Source organism: Ovis canadensis, chromosome 16, assembly GCF_042477335.2.
Source record: "Ovis canadensis isolate MfBH-ARS-UI-01 breed Bighorn chromosome 16, ARS-UI_OviCan_v2, whole genome shotgun sequence".
NCBI lineage: Eukaryota > Metazoa > Chordata > Mammalia > Artiodactyla > Bovidae > Ovis > Ovis canadensis.
The window spans coordinates 57,484,436-57,497,306 of NC_091260.1; the positions used below are offsets into that span (position 1 = coordinate 57,484,436).

At 37.9% G+C, this 12,871-nt stretch overlaps 1 pseudogene; it reads right to left on the bottom strand.

Moving 5' to 3' along the window:
• Positions 1–1,291: 1,291 nt before the first annotated feature.
• On the bottom strand, positions 1,292–3,097 carry LOC138421657 (pre-mRNA-splicing regulator WTAP-like; annotated as a pseudogene).
• Positions 3,098–12,871: the final 9,774 nt, after the last annotated feature.

A 12,871-nucleotide genomic window follows, 5' to 3' on the forward strand; every position in this document is an offset into this window, starting at 1 on the left:
AATAAAGGAGAAAATAAAAGTACGAAAGTAGGATATCAAAATTTAAATATATTACATGCTAAAATTGAATGTTTGTAGGCTAGTAGTTTTGAAAACTTATGTGGATAAATTCCCTGAATAATATAATTTTACTAAGATGTAAAGAACTAGAAAATTGAAATGGAAATTTAACTCTAGAGAATCTAAATCAGTAACCTCTTAATATTCCATACAATAATCAAATAGCATTAGAATTATTTTTTTCTAAGCATTTATCAAGAGTTATTTAAGTCCAGTCTCACACATGTACTTTCAGAGAGTTGAAGAAACAAAAGAAAATGTTAAGCTTCTAAAAATGAAAAGTATTGAGAGCAAAAAATACCAAGACAATTCAAGACTATATATTAAAAGATAATATATAATGAACTATTTGTTTCCCAAAAATTCTAGGTTAATTTAACAACAGAAAATTGATCAATATGTTTTAAACATTAACAAATTAAAGAAAGAAAGCCATATGATTGTGACAATACTTGGTGGGTCGGTTGGTAAAGAATTTGCCTACAATGAGGGAGACCCCAGTTCTATCCCTGGGTCTAGATGATCACCTAGAGAAAGAAAAGGAAACCTGCACCAGTATTATTTTTTTTTTCTTTACAATAAAAATCTTTATTTAATTTTGGTCACTACAGGTAAGATATACTGGAATCACAGGGCAATATGCATTAACAGGATAAAACAATTCATAAAAACTGAGTAACTATGCACACAAATTTCTTAAACCATTCAATCACCTGAAGATAAAAAGGCACAGATGTATGGTGGGAAAAACTGTATCTAACACTGAAACTACTATAGGACTCCTCCAACAAGTCCAACTTTTAGTGATAAAACTACTGTTCTGGGCAAATGGCAGTCATAAACCCACATCTACTCTGACAAGTCTGAATGGTGCATAAGCATAGTAACAGCATGAGTAAGAATGCCCTCACACAGCACAGGTTCTAGGGTAGACAGAGATTCACACAGACATCACTGTGTTATACTTTAAGGAAAGAGTTCCATTTACAACTCACATTAACTCATATAAAAATAACCTGACCCTACACAAAATGTCCTTTTAGCAACATTCAAAGTAATTAACTGTTACAGTTTCCAAAGTGGCAGAGGTATTGAAGCAAAGAAAAAAGAAAAAGAAAAACCACCCACAAAAAAGGCAAATTATGACGAAAGTATGCGTTAATCAACTGGACAGTATCCTCTTCCAAATTAAATGACACTGTATAAAAATTTGCTGGAAATTATTTTTTTTTTACAAAACTGAACCCTGTACATTTACACTTGAGTCCAAGCCATTCTGCACGTGGTGGGAAGCCGCAGTTCGGTTACCTTTCCCACTCACGGTTTTCTCCTCTTGCGGGTCATGCTTGGAGTCTGTGTCATTTGAGTGGTGTGTGAGAAAGTTTTCACTGCCCATGGGAAAGTCTACACTTTCATACCCTGCACTGAGTTGGTTTACGTAACTACTACCTCCTCCGAGCTGCTGGAGGCCTTATTCCCATTCCCTGAAGAAGAAGGAAAGTCATCTTCGGCTGTATAACTCTCCCTGTGAAATCCAGACCCAGACGTCCTCTGCCAGGAGGAACTGCCATTACTTGGTCCACTGGCCAGATGACTGCAGTCTTTACATGTGGCCTCTGCCTGTCCTACAGGCGCAGAAGATGTAGTCCTGGGGCTTGAGACTGCTGCTGTTGGTACTTAGCCAACTGCTGGCGTGGCTCCTTCAGTTATTGCTGAAGAACTAGAATGGTACTCTGCATACCCTCTACTTCTTCTTCAAGTTGGATGATGAAGTCATTCAGTTCATCCTGACTGTTTTTAAGCTCCTCACTATATTTCTTCTGTAAAGCCAACTCTGCTTCAAGTTGTGCAATAACATCCCTGGGACAGCTGCCTTCCAAGCTCTTGATTCTCCTGGATAAGCATTTGACACTTCGCCATTAACTTTTTGCCTGTTTGGCTCATTTGAGTGTGACCCAGAAGTTCAACAACAATCACGAAGTCCATGGTCTTATTGGCAAAACTGATATACAGTGTCTCTAAGTCACTATGCTCAAGGTTAAGAGCGATGCATATTCCATCTTTACATTTACTGGAATTTTACATGTTCAATTCATGGTTTTAAATCTCTAGGTTTTCATTCCCCCAAACTGTCTGAAGACACAGTGTGCCACAGACTTAAGACTTCTGTTTCTCCCTCTATTTTCTTCAAACAGAAACATTTCTGAAGTGTCTACATGTTCTAGAAGGGGAATTTTTCAGAGGTGGCCACTTCTTTAGAACAGTCCTACGCCATCAGGCCTCTGAAGCAAGGGGAGGGGGAAGAGAAAAAAGCTGAAACACAAGGTTCATCTGGTAAGTTTTACATTAACCTTTACAAGTTGGATAGTATAAGAATGTGGCTTTTTGGCTCAAAAAGTCTGAGTCTTGGTGTGGAAACGAGTACGTGGCTGTCCTACCACAGCTTTCTCGCAGTGGGACTGTCACGGAAGTCTTGACTGGGGAGTATGATTTGTTTACCTATCAGGCATAAACCTCCAGGCACTCAGTTCATTTTGGGCTTGTTCCAGTTTGTCTTTAGTCTGTTCCAGTTCACTTTTCATTTTTAGGAATAACAAGTTGATCGTTGGGTCCACTGTTGATCTCAGTTGTGCAACGCTAGGCTGCTGGATTTGCTTGAGGTACTGGATCTGAGTGGTACACTCTTGCATTTCTAGCAACCAAGGATGGTTTCTAGTCTCTTTACAAGAATGTTTTCCCTGCGTGCAGATTCTTGCTGCTGCTGCTTTAGTTTTTCTTCAGATTCCCTTAAGCCAGTTACAGCATTACAGTTGAGATCTGTGTACTTTCCCTTCAAAGCTTGCACATATGCTTCCTACTGTTTCCACCTTAGAATTAATTCATCTTGTGCCATAACTTTGAAGTCTGTTTCACTCAGTCAAACCTTTTTGGGAAGAGGTTCTTCATTGGTCATCTTGAATCCTCTCAAGACGGAGGCCGCGCCGGCGCCCGCTCAGTCACATAGGCCGACCCCGCGCTGTCCTCTCGCCGCCCAGGCCGCCCGACAGCGCCGCTGCCACGGGTCCCGCGCTCCTCCTCCGCGCTGCAACCCCTGCTCTCTCCTTTATTTGCGGGTCTTGCTGCCACAAATGGCCCACTCCAGTATTCTTGCTGGGAAAATCCCATGGAAGAGGGGCCTGGAGGGCTACAGTCCAGGCAGTGCCAAGAGTTGGACATGACTTAGCGGCTAAACCACTACCCATATAGTTGACGAGCATATTTCATGAGCTAGCAATCCCACTGCTCGGTGTATATCCTAGAGACAATCTTGCACATGTGCTTCTGTAGACATGAAATCATAATTTTCCTTCCAGTCCTGTTCATAATAGTAAAACACTGGAAACCACTCAATTTTCATCAACAATGGAAAAAACAGCAGTTGTGTGCGAGCTACGTCTTTTCAGTGGTGTTCAACTCTTTGCAACTCTATGGACTGTAACCCACTGGGCTCTGTCTGTCCATGGGATTCTCCAAGCAAGAATACTGGAGTGGGTAGCCATGCTCTCTTCCAGGGGGTCTTTCCCACCCAGGGATCGAACCCATGTCTCTTATGTCTCCTGCATTGGCAGGTGGGTTCTTTATCCTTAGTGCCACCTGGGAATCCCAAGACTGCAAGTACATGTGTCATATTGGATGAATCTTAAAAGTATAACATTAACTGAGAATAGAAAGCTTCAAAAGAAGAAAACTAATTTCACTTATGTAAGTTGGAAATGCCCTGGAAATGAAAAAAAAAAATGAACTAAGTAACTATACATAGGTAACACAGATAGTAAAACTCTAAAGAAAAGAGAGATGCTTAATAACACATAATTTGGAAAAAGTGGCTATTACTCCCAAGAGAATGGATTTGACAGGGAACAAACAAGGATATTTTAGGGCATGAAGCTGACTTCTAAATATATTGTTTGGCTTATCATCAAATTTAGTTGCATATCTAAGTTATATAAAGCAGCAGTTGTATGCGTACTTGTATGTATGTGTATGTCTATATATTTCATGGTTTAAAAAATGAAAAGAATACAATGCTAATAATACATTATAGAAAACAATGCTAATAATACATTATGTGCACAAAAACTAGAGACACAGCCCATTGAAAGGGCAGAGTTTGGAATCAGAGAAAATCAAGGTTGAATAGTTACTGCACTACTTAACTAGGTTTGTAACATATTTTTTTATGAAAAATAATAATATCCATTATATTATGAAAGTAATAATATCCATTCCATAGGACTGCCATGAGAACTAAATGAAATAATGAAGCAAAATGCAGGCAGAATGCCTGGCACATAGATGCTCAAATTGAGAATCAGCAAGAAGAAAATTAACTCTCCTTTGCTGACAGCAGTTACTACAGAAGAGAAGTATGTTTGCTGCAGCAACTACACTGTTGGAGGAATTGTCAAATTGTGAGTGAAAAATGCAATGGAGTACAGCTTCCAATAAATAATATTGTAAGAAAGCAAGAGTTTCCTCCTGCTCAGGCATGCATATAGATAGGCAGAGGGGAGGTCTGATAGAAGTTGCTCTCTTCTCACTGAGACTCTTTCGCCCTTTAGATGATCTGTCATTGTATGCAGAACACAGTGGCAGATTTATCCTCATGATTCAGGTTGCTCAGTAATGGTTCAGGTGAAAGCATTTCAGGAGTGCCATAAAGTGGGAACTCATAAATGACGAAGTCTATTATTGGGTGACAAGCTCCAGCCCGGTGACTTTGTTTGTGACTTTGTATAGAATCTGCAGAAATGCTTTCATTGTCATGAGCTTCAGAAGGAAAGGAAAATGAAATGATAACACCAGTCAGCACATTTAATGGCCTGATACTGTTCAAAAAACAAAACCCTCATATAACTGAAGGCTAAGCAGTTTAAAGTAATTGCTATGGTACAGAGCAATTACATTTACTGATGTAACTTGTAATTGTGGTGAGACTGAGATGTACTTTATAGTCTCCTTAATATTACAAGGAATATTGTTATTTCATGTTCTAAATAAATAAACTGAATTTTCATTTTGCTTTCATTTTATAATCAGAATGACGATTAATGGTGTACTTCCCTACAATTAAATGATAGGTCACAAGAAAAAAATGTATATTGTTAGCTTATGCATGTGACTAGTATTTTCTGTAAGAACTACTTTGAGGGAAACAGCAGGAATAAGCTAGCACTTGGGCTCCTGTAAATCTACATTTATAGATTTATAATGAGACTGGTTGCTTCCTGTTACTATATTTAAATTTTGCATCATTTAAATTTGTACTTGTGCAAAATGGAAATCATATGGGAAAATAATAATCCTGACATTTATCCAATTACAGGGTATATAGACTCTGCAAAAATGCTTTGTAGAATCTTTAGAAATTACTTATACATACTTTAATCCTGTTCCCATTAATATTTCATGGGATTCTTCTTTGATGTTAACCTAAATTGATATAAATGGCATCCTTCATCTCATGTTTTCTGTGATATGCAAAGAGCTGCATCATCACACCAACTAACCAAAAATTTAATTTTAAATATTATTTCATATTTTTGCAATAAAATATCATTATTTTGGGCTTCCCCAGTGGCTCAGAAGTAAAGAATCTGCCCTCAGTGCAGAAGCTGCAGAAGATGTGGGTTCAATTCTTGGGTCATGAAGATCCCCTGGAGGCAACCCAGTATTCTTGCCTGGAAACAGAGGAGACTGGAGGGCTACAGTTCATAGGGCTGTACAGAGTCAGACATAATTGAAGATCTTGGCATACATGCACATCATTATTTTACTTTTTATTCATGTCAAAGTGTTAATCAGATTAGCTGAAAGCAGGAGTCAGAAACATAGGTCCAAGTACCTGCATATTACTAGTGATTTACCTTGATAACCTAGAAATAATGATCACTGCCTATACAGAAATTTTTATATGCATTAAATCATATTTAAATGATGAGGCATAAATACAACCACACAGAAAGAAAACTAATTGTGGAGAATTTTAAAGGAATTAGATAAAAAAGAATTTCTTAGGATTAATGGATATAGCTCTACTATATCTCTCCTTCAATTTTGTTACAATCTGATCTAAACAAGATAAGGAGTTTTTCAGTTGGGTATCTTAGTACATCAAAAAACCTTATTAAAGTAACATACAACTCATTAAAAGTAATAAAAAAAGAAAGAAGATTTTATATAGTTCTATAACCAGTGAATAACTTGAGTATCTGATTAAATTTCCACAAGAAGGCCAATGTATTTTTCTGACGAATTCTTTGAAACTTATAGTAAAAAAAAGTGTAAATCTTCTACAAACTCTGCCAAGATCAGACAAAGAAGAATTGCTTTCTAAATTCAGGTCAATCTCTCACTCAGAAGTGAGTATGCCTAAATACTAAATAAAATATATATAAACTATATATATGAATGACTATTCTTTATGAACACTTTGGGTTTATTAGTCCATGAATGAAGCATCCTTTGAAATTCAAACTTTGTCAGTATAATCCCATCATAACTGAATCAAGAGAAAATATTATACCATTAAGGGAACATTTCATGCAAAGATGGGCTTGATAAAGGACAGGAATGGTATGGACCTAACAGAAGTGGATGATATTAAGAAGAGATGGCAAGAATACACAGAAGAACTGTACAAAAAGGATCTTTATGACCCAGATAATCACGATGGTGTGATCACTCATCTAGAACCAGACATCTTGGAATGTGCAGTCAAGTGGACCTTAGAAAGCATCACTATGAATAAAGCTAGTGGAGGTGATGGAATTCCAGTAGAGCTATTTCAAATCCTGCAAGATGATGCTGTGAAAGTGCTGCACTCAATATGCCAGCCAATTTGGAAAACTCAGCAGTGGCCACAGGACTGGAAAAGGTCTGTTTTCATTCCAATTCCAAAGAAAGGCAATGCCAAAGAATGCTCAAACTACCGCACAATTGCACTCATCTCACATGCTAGTAAAGTAATGCTCAAAATTCTCCAAGCTAGGCTTCAGCAATATGTGAACTGTGAACTTCCTGATGTTCAAGCTGGTTTTAGAAAAGGCAGAGGAACCAGAGATCAAATTGTCAACATCCACTGGATCATGGAAAAAGCAAGAGAGTTCCAGAAAAACATCTATTTCTGCTTTACTGAGTATGACAAAGGCTTTGATTGTGTGGATCACAGTAAACTGTGGAAAATTCTGAGAGAGATGGGAATACCAGACCAGCTGACTTGCCTCTTGAGAAATCTGTATGCAGGCCAGGAAGCAACAGTTAGAACTGGACATGGAACAACAGACTGGTTCCAAATAGGAAAAGGAGTACGTCAAGGCTGTATATTGTCACCCTGCTTATTTAACTTCTATGCAGAGTACATCATGAGAAACGCTGGACTGGAAGAAACACAAGCTGGGATGAAGATTGCCAGGAGAAATATCAATAACCTCAGATATGGAGATGACACCATGCTTATGGCAGAAAGTGAAGAGGAACTAAAATGCCTCTTGATGAAATTAAAAGAGGGGAGTGAAACAGTTGGCTTAAAGCTCAACTTTCAGAAAACAAAGATCATGGCATCCGGCCCCATCATTCCATGGGAAATAGATGGGGAAACAGTAGAAACAGTGTCAGACTTTATTTTGGGGGGCTCCAAAATCACTACAGATGGTGATTGCAGCCATGAAATTAAAAGACGCTTACTCCTTGGAAGGAAAGTTATGACCAACCTAGATAGCATATTCAAAAGCAGAGACATTACTTTGCCGACTAAGGTCTGTCTAGTCAAGGCTATGGTTTTTCCTGTGGTCATGTATGGCTGTGAGAGTTGGACTGTGAAGAAGGCTGAGCACCGAAGAATTGATGCTTTTGAACTGTGGTGTTGGAGAAGACTCTTGAGAGTCCCTTAGACTCCAAGGAGATCCAACCAGTCCATTCTGAAGGAGATCAGCCCTGGGATTTCTTCGGAAGGAATGATGCTAAAGCTGAAACTCCAATACTTTGGTCACCTCATGCAAAGAGATGACTCATTGGAAAAGACTTTGATGCTGGGAGGGATTGGGGGCGGGAGAAGAAGGGGACGACTGAACATGAGATGGCTGGATGGCATCACTGACTCAATGGACGCGAGTCTGAGTGAACTCTGGGAGTTGGTAATGGACAGGGAAGCCTGGAGTTCTGTGATTCATGGGGTTGCAAAGAGTCGGACACGACTGAGCGACTGAACTGAACTGAACTGAAGCACCAATTAAAGCATTAGGTAAAATTCACTTATCAATCTTAATAAAAATTAAGCTAGTAATGGAGAATTTCCATAAGGGATAATATTTATCCCTTATAGAAGAACATTTACAAAAAGAATAAGGATGTTAACAAAATCCACAAAAAGATTTGAATTGCAACTGAAAAGAAAAATTTAAAGTTTTCTCTGTGAACTAAGGAAGAAGACACATTAGAGGAAGGTATAAAACTATTATTCTCAAATATAATACTGAATAATAACATATCAGTATGTTACTAATATGTCATTAGAATATGACTACTGTGAAACAATTGATTGAATTTATATACCTGATATAAGACTTATGGAAAGAAAATGATACAGCTGACAGCAAAATCAAGAGGCACGAAATATATTCATATTAAATGAAAAAGTCCTTTGAACTAAAGACCATGAAGCTTATTGATGTACATTTTAAAAGATATAAATAAATGCAGGATGATATCCTATTCCTCAACCAGTGTTTCTAAATTGATAAACATTAATCTGCTCAGATTGTTCTAAACGTGCTGCACAATCACAAACATTACAATGAGTTTCTTTTGTGGATATTGTAAAATAGATATTAAAATATGAAGTATAAGTAATGCAAAAGTAATTAATTAAAAATAAAGAGTTCATGGATTATTCTAATGACTATTACATATACTGGAAAATAAATTAGAAAGGAATACTTTGGATTAAGGTTAAGCAAAAAAAAAAAAAAATCAATGTAAAGATTTGGGAGTCCAGAAACACTCACATATATAGACATGATATATGACAATAAATAAAGGATGGTCTGTTCAACAGATACTGTTTTGTCAATTTTTGAAACACCACAAAATATATAATAATATACTAGTTAATATAATACCATATATATCAGATTAAATATTCAAGTCACAAACTAAGGAACAATATTTGTAAAGCATATAACTGACAAAAGTTCATGTCCAGAACAATACATAAAGTCCTACCAATCAATAAGAAAATAGAGAAAATCTCATAAGCAATGGACAGGATGGTTGATGAGGCACTTAAATAAAAAGAACATCCAAATGGTCAATTACTGTATGAAAATATTCCCATTAATCATGAGGGCAATATAAGACATAGTTATCATGAGGAAAAATAAATAAAACAAGGTAACACTATAAACCCACTAGGTTGCTGCAGTTAACAGGATTGAGAATAACCCATATATCACTGATGGAGCTACAATGGGGTAGATAAAAACGGAAAATTGGCACTATCTATTGTTGATACCCATGCACTAACATTTTTCTTCAATTGTATGTATCAAACTGAAATGCATAATATGTTCATTAAGAGACAAAACAAAAATAAACATGGAAGCTTTGACTATACTTGCTCTAAACTGGAAGCAAACCAAATATTTATCAACAATGCACTGAATAAATCAATTGCTATATATTTCTATAAGATGAAATTATAAATCAACATAAATGAATTAACTATTGCTACAAGCAACATCTCTGATGAATCTCATCAACCCAAAATTAGACTAAAGAAGACATATATTCATACACAAGTGTACATTCATAAACAAGCAGCCACACCCTTACCATGCACAATGCACACACACACACACACACAGACCAAGCACAACTAGACAAAATTATCTAAGCTGTTGGAAATAAAGACAATGGTTATTTGGAGGGAGAAGCAGGAGAAGTATAATGAGGTACTGCTCTGTGAACTGTGTAGGTGTTAAATGTCCTCACGATGTGCAAATTGATTGAACTATACACATAATTTGTGCATTTATATATATACATTATATTTTAATTTAACACCTTTCAAGATAGTGGTATATGAAAGACAGGGCTTCCCAGGGGTGTTCAGTTCAGTTCAGTCGCTCAGTCGTGTCTGACTCTTTGCGACCCCATGAATGGCAGCACGCCAGGCCTCCCTGTCCATCACCATCTCCCGGAGTTCACCCAGATTCACGTCCATCGAGTCTGTGATGCCATCCAGCTATCTCATCCTCTGTCGTCCCCTTCTCCTCCTGCCCCCAATCCCTCCCAGCATCAGAGTCTTTTCCAATGAGTCAACTCTTCGCATGAGGTGGCCAAAGTACTGGAGCTTCAGCTTTAGCATCATTCCTTCCAAAGAAATCTCAGGGTTGATCTCCTTCAGAATGGACTGGTTGGATCTCCTTGCAGTCCAAGGGACTCTCAAGAGTCTTCTCCAGCACCACAGTTCAAAAGCATCAATTCTTCGATGCTCAGCCTTCTTCACAGTCCAACTCTCACATCCATACATGACTACAGAAAAACCATAACCTTGATTAGACAGACCTTAGGAGGCAGAGTAATGTCTCTGCTTTTGAATATACTATCTAAGTTGATCATAACTTTTCTTCCAAGGAGTAAGCGTCTTTTAATTTCATGGCTGCAATCACCATCTGCTGTGATTTCGGAGCCCCAAAAAATAAAGTCTGACACTTTTTCCACTGTTTCCCCATCTATTTCCCATGAAGTGATGGGACCGGATGCCATGATCTTCATTTTCTGAAAGCTGAGCTTTAAGCCAACTTTTTCACTCTCCTCTTTCACTTTCATCAAGAGGCTTTTTAGTTCCTCTTCACTTTCTGCCATAAGGGTGGTGTCATCTGTATATCTGAGGTTATTGATATTTCTCCTGGCAGTCTTGATTCCAGCTTGTGTTTCTTCCAGCCCAGCGTTTCTCATGATGTACTCTGCATAGAAGTTAAATAAGCTGGGTGACAATATACAGCCTTAACGTACTCCTTTTACTATTTGGAACCAGTCTATTGTTCCATGTCCAGTTCTAACTGTTGCTTCCTGACCTGCATACAGATTTCTCAAGAGGCAGGTCAGGTGGTGTGGTATTCCCATCTCTTTCAAAATTTTCCACAGTTTATTGTGATCCACACAGTCAAAGGCTTTGGCATAGTCAATAAAGCAGAAATAGGTGTGTTTCTGGAACTCTCTTGCTTTTTCCATGATCCAGCGGATGTTGGCAATCTGATCTCTGGTTCCTCTGCCTTTTCTAAAGCCAGCTTGAACATCAGGAAGTTCATGGTTCACATATTGCTGAAGCCTGGCTTGGAGAATTTTGAGCATTCCTTTACTAGCATGTGAGATGAGTGCAATTGTGCAGTAGTTTGAGCATTCTTTGGCATTGCCTTTCTTTGAAATTGGAATGAAAACGGACCTTTTCCAGTCCTGTGGCCCCTGCTGAGTTTTCCAAACTTGCTGGCATATTGAGTGCAGCACTTTCACAGCATCATCTTTCAGGATTTGAAACAGCTCAACTGGAATTCCATCACCTCCACTAGCTTTGTTCGCAGTGATGCTTTCTAAGGCCCACTTGACTTCACATTCCAGGATGTCTGGCTCTAGATTAGTGATCACATCATCATGATTATCTGGGTCATGAAGATCTTTTTTGTACAGTTCTTCTGTGTATTCTTGCCACCTCTTCTTAATATCTTCTGCTTCTGTTAGGTCCAGACTATTTCTGTCCTTTATCGAGCCCACCTTTGCATGAAATGTTCCCTTGGTATCTCTGACTTTCTTGAAGAGATCTCTAGTCTTTCTCATTGTGTTCTTTTCCTCTATTTCTTTGCATTGATTGCTGAAGAAGGCTTTCTTATCTCTTCTTGCTTTTCTTTGGAACTCTGCATTCAGATGCCTTTATCTTTCCTTTTCTCCTTTGCTTTTTGCCTGTCTTCTTTTCACAGCTATTTGTAAGGCCTCCCCAGACAGCCATTTTGCTGTAAGAACTCACCTGTAAGAGACATAAGAGATGCGGGTTCCATCCCATGGAGGAGGGCATGGCAATCCACTCCATTATTCTTACCTGAAGAAGCCCATGGACAGAGGAGCCTGGCGGGTTACAGTCCATAGGGTCGCAAAGGATTGGACACGACTGAATCAATTTAGCACACACACACACATATGGAGGATGTATACATTGTGCATGGATATTTTTTTGCTAATTTAAAATGATTTTATATATTACCTAGCAACAAAGATAAAGCTAGCCAAGAATCTTTGCATACAAAGAAAGAAAGGTTTGGTGTGTATGTATCTAGGAATATCTATTGCTAATCTAATGGAGTTGGTATAAAATCAGTTTCACCCTGAAAAATCATTACTATAGTCCTTAAAGTTCAATCTGATCTGGAAAATTAAAAAAAAAAAACTTTGAAATACAAAATCATCATTTTTAAAACAATGCAATCATCCAGTATCATGCATTGAACCTGGACTGGCAATTCATTTCATATATGGTATTATACATGTTTCAGTGCCATTCTCCCAAATCATCCCACCCTCTCCCTCTCTCACAGAGTCCAAAAGACTGTTCTATACATCTGTGTCTCTTTTGCTGTCTTGCACACAGGCTTATCATTACCATCTTTCTAAATTCCATATATATGCATTAGTATACTGTACTGGTGTTTTTCTTTCTGGCTTACTTCACTCCTCCAATTAAAAAATAATTTTATATTAAAAATAAAAAGTAAAACAATGC